The 8,002-nt window shown below is 32.8% G+C and overlaps 1 non-coding gene and 2 pseudogenes across 1 annotated transcript; all 3 read left to right on the top strand.

The window, feature by feature from the left end:
- Positions 1-6,518: 6,518 nt before the first annotated feature.
- On the top strand, positions 6,519-6,636 carry LOC112535246 (annotated as a pseudogene).
- A 158-nt stretch (positions 6,637-6,794) lies between these two features.
- On the top strand, positions 6,795-6,914 carry LOC112535247 (annotated as a pseudogene).
- A 157-nt stretch (positions 6,915-7,071) lies between these two features.
- Positions 7,072-7,190, top strand: LOC112535240. The gene has a single exon (XR_003079412.2). It is a non-coding gene; the product is annotated as a 5S ribosomal RNA (ribosomal RNA).
- Positions 7,191-8,002: the final 812 nt, after the last annotated feature.

Genomic DNA, 8,002 nt, shown 5'->3' with positions numbered 1-8,002 from the left:
ATGAATGTTTAGTTATTTGGTTTAGTAAGAAACAAGTCTCAGTTATCCTATCCACCTCAAAAGTCAAATATCTATTATTGTTACACCCAAACGCTATGGATAAAACAACAACTTAGGGATTTTGAAAGAGAAGCTGATCATATTCCTATCAAATGTGAATAAACAAGTGCTATAAATCTTTCAAAAAATTCAATTCAACGTTTTAGGAGTAGGCATATAGACATTAAACATAATTTTATAAGAGATCATATGCAAAATGATGATGTTTGTTGGAATTTATTGATAGAACAAACCAACTTGCTGATATCCTTACAAAACCTCTGAATGAAGAGAGATTGAATTTTGAAAATTGCTGATATCCTTACAAACCAACTTGCTAATATCCTTAAGAAACTATGTGCAACTTTGCTTTAATTGTATATTTTGAAAATTGAGTGTTGTACTTTTGCATATAAGTTTTCCCATCTTTAAAAAGTTTTTTTTTCCACTGAAATTATGAAAAGCACGCTTGCACTTTCTAGGTCTTCCTTAGGTTTTCACCAAGACCTCAAAAGCACACTCGTAACATTAAAGCACAACTATGGTTTGGGTAAATTATAGTCGTTCTCCAACATATTTAAGTTGTACAATCATGCTTTGGTGTGGTTTTTTCAAAATTTTGACTGTTATACAGATTTCAGAATTGGTGAGTAATGTAAATATAGCCATTTTTTACCCTTTTTTGGGCTCTCCTAAAGTTTATGTAAGATCCATTTTGATGGTTTTTGCCACTTCTACTCAAATTTACTTTTAATATACTTAAGATTTCTTAATCTTCATCTTTTCTTTTCGTCTCTATACTTCTACTCAAATTGTTTATCAATCCTTAGGGCACGAAGAAAGACAAGTGGAAGGGGTTCCTCTTCCTCTCAAACTATTCAAGAAAGAATGAAGGGAATAGAAGATGAGGCAAGAATTAAGTTCTTGACCATTAAGAGGAAAACTGTGTATGCCACCAAGCTCTTTGATGAAGAAGCACTTCAAAAACTGGGTATTAATCAAGAGGTAAATACTCTACTAGAAAATATATGCTTTAAATCCTTCCTTCTACCCCAAGAGCTTGAGGAGGGTTTTATAAACATTATCAAGGAATTTCTTCCTCCTTGGTGATAAACAAAAAGGGAGATGGTGTGAGTATTGTGGAATATAATTTAGAATGTCTAGGGAGAAATACAAACTTCTTAGAACATAATTTTTCCTCCATTTTTGGATTTCAAGAAAAGGGTCCTCCAAGAATCATTAAAAATATTATAGACGTATTCCTTTCTCCTTCTCAATTTTGGAGATAAATTTCTACCAAACAAGCCCATACTGAAGACTCCCTCTCTAAAGATCTAAAATCCCTCTCTCATTGGGTAGTGCATAGAATGATTGCCTCAACCATTAATGCTAGAGACAATAAAGTCGAGAAGCTTCCTTAACAGGATCTTGCTTTCTTATTTTCCATGATTCCAAGCAAAAGAATTCTCAATTCAAAGTTTTTCCTTGATCACCTCTTCCATCTTGGGAACACCTAAAAAGGGGTTATTCTTCTTTCTTTCCATATCACAAAAATAGTGAAATTTCTCAATCTTCACACCCATCTAAACAAAACATACCTTACTCCACCTATTGTGCCAATCTCCTTAGGTTTACCATTCTTTGATCATGCTAGGATTATTAGATTAAGCCTAAAATGAGAAATGGAAAGGGAATTCTACTTATTGATTGAAGAATATGTGGATGACAGGAAGAAAAGGAAGAATGACCATTGGACTCCTAGCGAACCTATTCCTTCAACTCAACAAGTTGGAGGTCCTTCTCTTAGTTTTGAGGATAAGGTATTGAACAAGATGAGCAAACTTAGAATTACCTCCATTATTTGCATGTAGATTTAGTTGAGCTTCAAAAATTCTAACATAGAGGGTTGGGAAAAAAAAGAGGAGGAGAAGGTCCCTCTTACTCAAGTTAGCCCTAGTAGTATCTCTTCAAAGGGAAAGACCCCCATGGAAGAAGAAGACGAGAGTAATGAGGATTGATGGCTTTTTTCTTTCCATTTCTTCTTTCTTATTTTTCTTTAAAATCTTCTTTACTTTATTTCTTTTTGTTTTTAAGTTAGGCTCTTGTTGATCATATATTTCCTATGTTTTATTTTCTTATATTCTTATATCCTTAATGTACCTATTTATGTTATCAATAAACTTTATTTCTTTCCTTTCTCTTCCTTTATGGGTTTATTGTCTCTCTTTACTTTTTATTGTTGACAAAGGGGGAGACATTATACACATTAGTTCTTGTCTCTCTTTTGTAAGACATAATGGGAAAGAAGACATAGAGGAGAGAAAGTGCCAAAGGGGGAGAAAGTATACATCTTAGTTCTTATTCTTGGGGAGAAGTTAAAAGGGATATACGAAAATGAGAAAGATAAAATATTATTTGACCTTATCATATATTAAGGGGGAGATATCTAAGCTAAGTTAGTGAAATCCATTTAAAAGGATTTAGTCTTTTAAGTATAGTTTCTCACTTTTCTCAACTAATGCTTAAATAGAGGGGGACTGCTTATTTAATCACTTGACTGAGTCTTGTATATATACAATTGCATTTCTATTCACTCAATTTTATCTTTAATGTAAATTTGGTTGATAAAATAAAAAAGGAAGAGATTGTTAATCTAAGGGTCAATTAACCTCTATTTTGATCTTAACACCCAAATCTAGTGTTGCTAATCACTTTATTGAATGTCTATGATATAGTATTAAAGTGGCTTAAACATTGGATAAAAAGACTTAGTGGATTTCAAGTTGCATTATTGGAGATACCTAAAGTACGAGGGTGCCTGCAAAACATGGAGGCCCTTTTCATATAGTCAAGTTGACCATCCTTATGTGAAGAGCAACTGGAAGCCTCCCAATCAAATGATGACACTTGGCAGCCAATGGGAGAGATTGTTAGCCTAAAGGTCAATTAACCTCTATTTTGATATTGACATCCAAATTTAGTGTTGTTAATCACTTTATTAAATGTCTATGATATAGTGTTAAAGTGGCTTAAACTTTAGATAAAAGAACATGGTGGATTTGAAGTAGCATTGTTGGAGACACATAAAGCATAAGAGCGCCTACAAAGTGCGGAGGTGTTTTTCATATAGTCAAGTTGGCAAATCACATGTAAAGAGGATTTGGAAGCCTCCCAATCAATTGATGACACCTGGCAGTCAAAGAGGCTTCTCTTTAGGTAGTGAGTACTGCGAGCGTGATCGTGCTTCTTGGCGTGCTTCAAGCAACCACGACAACGCTTCTCAGGCGCGAGGGCGACATTGGCAATAGTGACTATTACACCGTAATCCATACCACCATGCCATATTCCAAGAGCCGTTGGAGTTCCAATGATTATATTCAGAAAGCACGAGGGTGCTTTACTAGCAGAAAGTTACTTTTTGCCATACCATATTTGCTTTGCATCTAATGAATTATGGGCTATTTCTAACATCTCTAAGAAGTTGGTATATATATAAATATCCCTTATAAAGCCTTTGACATATGTGATTAATTCTCTAACTATCCAAACTCTTGCGAATTGATTTCTCAACTCTCTAATGCAATTGTTTCTCTATTTATATATTGAGTTGAATCTTTTCATTTAATAAAAATTGTGAAAGGGTTGTTATGTGAGCATAGAAATAAAATATTTTATTTTTGAGTTTCTATAAAAACTCAAGGGTTTAAGGGACTTAGTGTGAGATTGGGATACACTAATTTAGTTTCAATCATTAAGCTGAAAGAATTTCAAAAATATATTTTCAATATCAAAATAAAAAGAATCCAATTCGAGTAAGTCTTAAGTTCAAGAATAACGTTTGTTAAAATTGAATACCTTTTTTATTAAATTAGTGTATCATCCATAATTCAATTGTTAGTTTGATTCTTTAATAAAATAATTACAAAAAAAATGTATGTTGGTTAAAAATTGGACTGGATCAGCTAGTTCAACAATGGGAATCGGTGGTCAATTCGGTCTAATTGTCCTACATAACTTCATTGCAGTTAAACTGAATTGAACCGGATAAAGCAAAAAATAATTTCAACTAATTTGTTAACATATATTTGTAAAAAATAATTTAGTAAGAAATAAAGAAAAAATAGATTATAAAAACAAAGATTGAATGATCTTGTATTTAAAATCATTAGAGTTTGCATTTTAAAACTTAGTGTATATAATTCATATTCTTACAACTCATTGATTTTTCTTAATAATTTACTTACAGACATGATAAGCAAAATAAATATTGTGATTATATTAATATGCATTGATATGTCCAATTTAGTACCTGCAAGTGCACAAACCGAATAATTGTATAAGCGGTAAACACTCCGAGGTCGATCTCTCAAAGAACTTTTAGCAAGGTCTTATATGCAAATATCAAACACACAAATACTCTCAAGTAAATCTAAACACTCTAAACCAATCTTTTGAGAAAGTAATATTCATGAAATAAATAAAAAATAATAAAATTAAATATGCAAATATAAGATAACTATATGATGAGATTAGTATTTAGCTTTGCCAACTACTTAGTCTTACCCTTGTTTTAATTATAAGCAAAAATCTAATGAATGAAAGGTGATGTTCCTTTTTATTTTAATTACTTAAGCTAATGATATAAATAAAGTTCCTTAAATTAATATAGGATGAAGCACGGATGATGTTTCTAATGTAACAAATTAAAGATGTTCATAAACCTCATAAATATTAATTTGATATGATAGTCAAATAATATTTATAACTGAAATTAAAAAAATATACTGATTATAAAATTATTAATTGAATATAGAAACAACAAGATTCATACATAAGCGGGAAATCTTAACTAAATGCTAACAGAAAACTTAACCTACCATCTCTAATTTTATGGTCATGGTAATTAAATAGTAACAAAGTAAAAACTCCTTCTAGTTTCAGAATATCTTTAAGGCAAAAAGATGATTGGTCCTCACTCTTCAATCCCAAAAGCTTTCTTGATCTTAAAAGAATAACTAATAATAAAATTAAAGTGTTTATGACAAAGAATTGAAGAAAGAGAACAATAGAAATAGGAATGGTGGAAGATGCAAGTGGAAGAGGTGTAACTCAGAGCTGATACTAGACCTAGATCTACAAAGATACATATAGAGAGTCCTCCACTAAGAATAAATCTCTCTAAAAATTATCCTAATTACAACTCTTAATTATCCTTACATAAATAAATAACTGATATAAAAATCCTTAAATAATAAAACACTAAATTTCCCCAAGTGTACAGTGAATTTTGGCTTGCATAATAAATAATCAGTCCATGTGTCTCAGTCTCGGGTCTTGACAACACCACGTCCTATTAAGCCTTTTTTTGAGTATTTTGCTCCATAAATTCCTCTTTCTCTAATATCATTTGAAAATGAACAATTAAGCTTAAGTGAGCTATAAACATATATATTTTTATCATATTATATATAGAGAATATATCATTAAGGCTCTACAATATTCTAAATAGCTATATATGATATGGACTTATCAAATACTTCCATAATTAAATATTTACTTGTCCTCAATTAAATAGCAATTCAAATTAACCTTTGCAAAAATCATGAAGAATAATCAAAGAGACTCACTAAAGCAGAAATCATGCCAACTCTAAAAACAACTTGAGATGAAAATTTCTTTAAAAGTGTAAACTCAATCATTATTATCAAAAGGTTCAAGCATCCAATTTCTACACATGTTAATAAAGTCAATGATGAGAAGGTGATAGTGTATCAAAGTGCACCGGCTCAAAATAACAATGAAGCTTGTAAAATTATCGATGTTGACTCGTCTCCGACATTAGCCAAATGGTCATCAAACACATAGAGCCTTTGCCCAAGTTATGTGTTCATTATTTGCAGTTGAGTCAAGACTTGTTTCCAACCTTGACTTTCTCTCTCTTCATTATCAGAGTGCTTTTCCCTTTCTTCTACAATTGGCTCATTCATAGCTGCAATAATCATAGTCGCACTACTACTTCCTCCTCCAATAGACCTTCTCTTTTCCCAAATAGCATATAGGGCCTCCACGACTGTGAACCATATTAGCTCTGACTAAAGCATGAATATCAAAATTTCCCATGAGGGTATTTTTTTGAATGGAAAACTTTTCGGATCAAATCCACAAAGGTAGTAACCTAGACCCATTAGAATATGACTTATGATTATCCAAATACCATAAAAAAAATTAAACTCTTATTTAGTCACTTTGCTTGTCTCTTTTCTTCCAAAAATTCCACTACTCATAAACTTTAAAATTATCATATAGAAATTATCATTAAAAAGGACTTTTTTCATGTTATTGATATCATGCCTATCTTCTCCTATTAATTTCTTTCAAAATTTTTCAATTTGTGATATTCCTCATAAATTCCCCTTTCATCTGAGAAAGCACCAAACAAGAGGGATGCGGTCAAATACCGAGACTAGGGAAGGTATGATGGGTGCGATCATACTAGCACTAATGCATCGAATCCCATCAAAACTCCAAAGTTAATGTGCTTGGGCGAGAGTAGTACTAAGATGGGTGACCTCTTAGGAAGTTCTCATGTTGCACCCCTCAATTTTTTTATCAATAATTAATTTTAAACTCGCACGGTTCGTTCTTTTGTACTTTTGGGGATGCAAGACGGCGAGGCGCGCTCAAATCTGAGAAAGCACCGGACAGGAGGGCGGCGAAGCGAAGCAGTCAAATATCGAGACTGGGGAAGGTATGAGGAGTGCAATCATACCAACACAAAATGCACTAGATCCTATCAGAACTCCGAAGTTAAATGTGCTTGGGCGAGAGTAGTACTAAGATCGGTGACCTCTTGGGAAGTCCTCATGTTGTACCCCTCAATTTCTTATCAATAATTAATTTTAAACTCAGACGGCTCGTTCTTTTATACTTTTAGGGATACGAGACGGTGAAGCGCACTCAAATCTGAGAAAGCACTGGACAGGATGGCGGCGAAGAGAAGCGGTCAAATACCGAGACTAGGGAAGATATAATGGGTGCGATCATACCAGCACTAATGCACCGGATCCCATCAGAACTCCGAAATTAAACGTGCTTGGGCGAGAGTAATACTAAGATCGGTGACCTCTTAGGAAGTCCTCGTGTTGCACCCCTCAATTTTTTATCAATAATTAATTTTAAACTCGCGCGACTCATTCTTTTATACTTTTGGGGATGCGAGCCCGAATAATTTTCACACATGTAATTGTATATTCTTGCCCAAATAACCTACTATTAATTTCTTTATCATTGGATGTCTTGTACTGCAAAGTAGTAAAAAATCCTAAATTCAACTCACTATAAGAATGAAGAAATTTAAAACTAAAATCTTTCCAACGTAGTCTATCCAAAAGAACCATCATCTTCTTAAAAATTTCTAATTTCATCAAGAAAGTAATATCCAACAATTTACATATTATTCGCTCCCTACAAGCTAGGCTCAAGAATCTATTACCTTCATGATATTTGATGTCCAAAGAAGCTCCATAGATGTGCATCATGTTGATTTCTTCTTCATTTGATGAGAAGGCAATATCCTTCCCCTTTTCTTTCATTGTCCTTGTTCTTGGTGCCATTTTAGAGTTATAGAATGGATTTATGGAAGATTGGAAGTGTAAAACTTCAAAAATACAAAAGAGAGAAAATGTGGTGAGGAGAGAGAAAGCTTGATGTTTTATTAATAGAGAAAGGCAAAGAGATGTGTAGAGGATGGGAAGAGATGTTTATATAGGGAAAGGGGGTTAGAGTTTTTAGATGAGTGTTTTATCTTAAGTTACACTCTAGTTTTACCCTAATTAATTCTCTGAAATTTTATTTGTTTGAATTACTTAATTTTAGCTTAAAAATAAACCAAATTTGTTAAAAAGTCGCCCTCCCCTTGACCTTGCAGCCTCCCTGCATCCTGTGGGCTACTGCTGCCTTACAG

Source organism: Ricinus communis, chromosome 1 (assembly GCF_019578655.1).
Source record: "Ricinus communis isolate WT05 ecotype wild-type chromosome 1, ASM1957865v1, whole genome shotgun sequence".
In the NCBI taxonomy this organism is placed as follows: Eukaryota; Viridiplantae; Streptophyta; class Magnoliopsida; order Malpighiales; family Euphorbiaceae; genus Ricinus; species Ricinus communis.
Note: the sequence above shows the minus strand (reverse complement) of the source record. Positions and strands in the feature narration are given on the sequence as shown.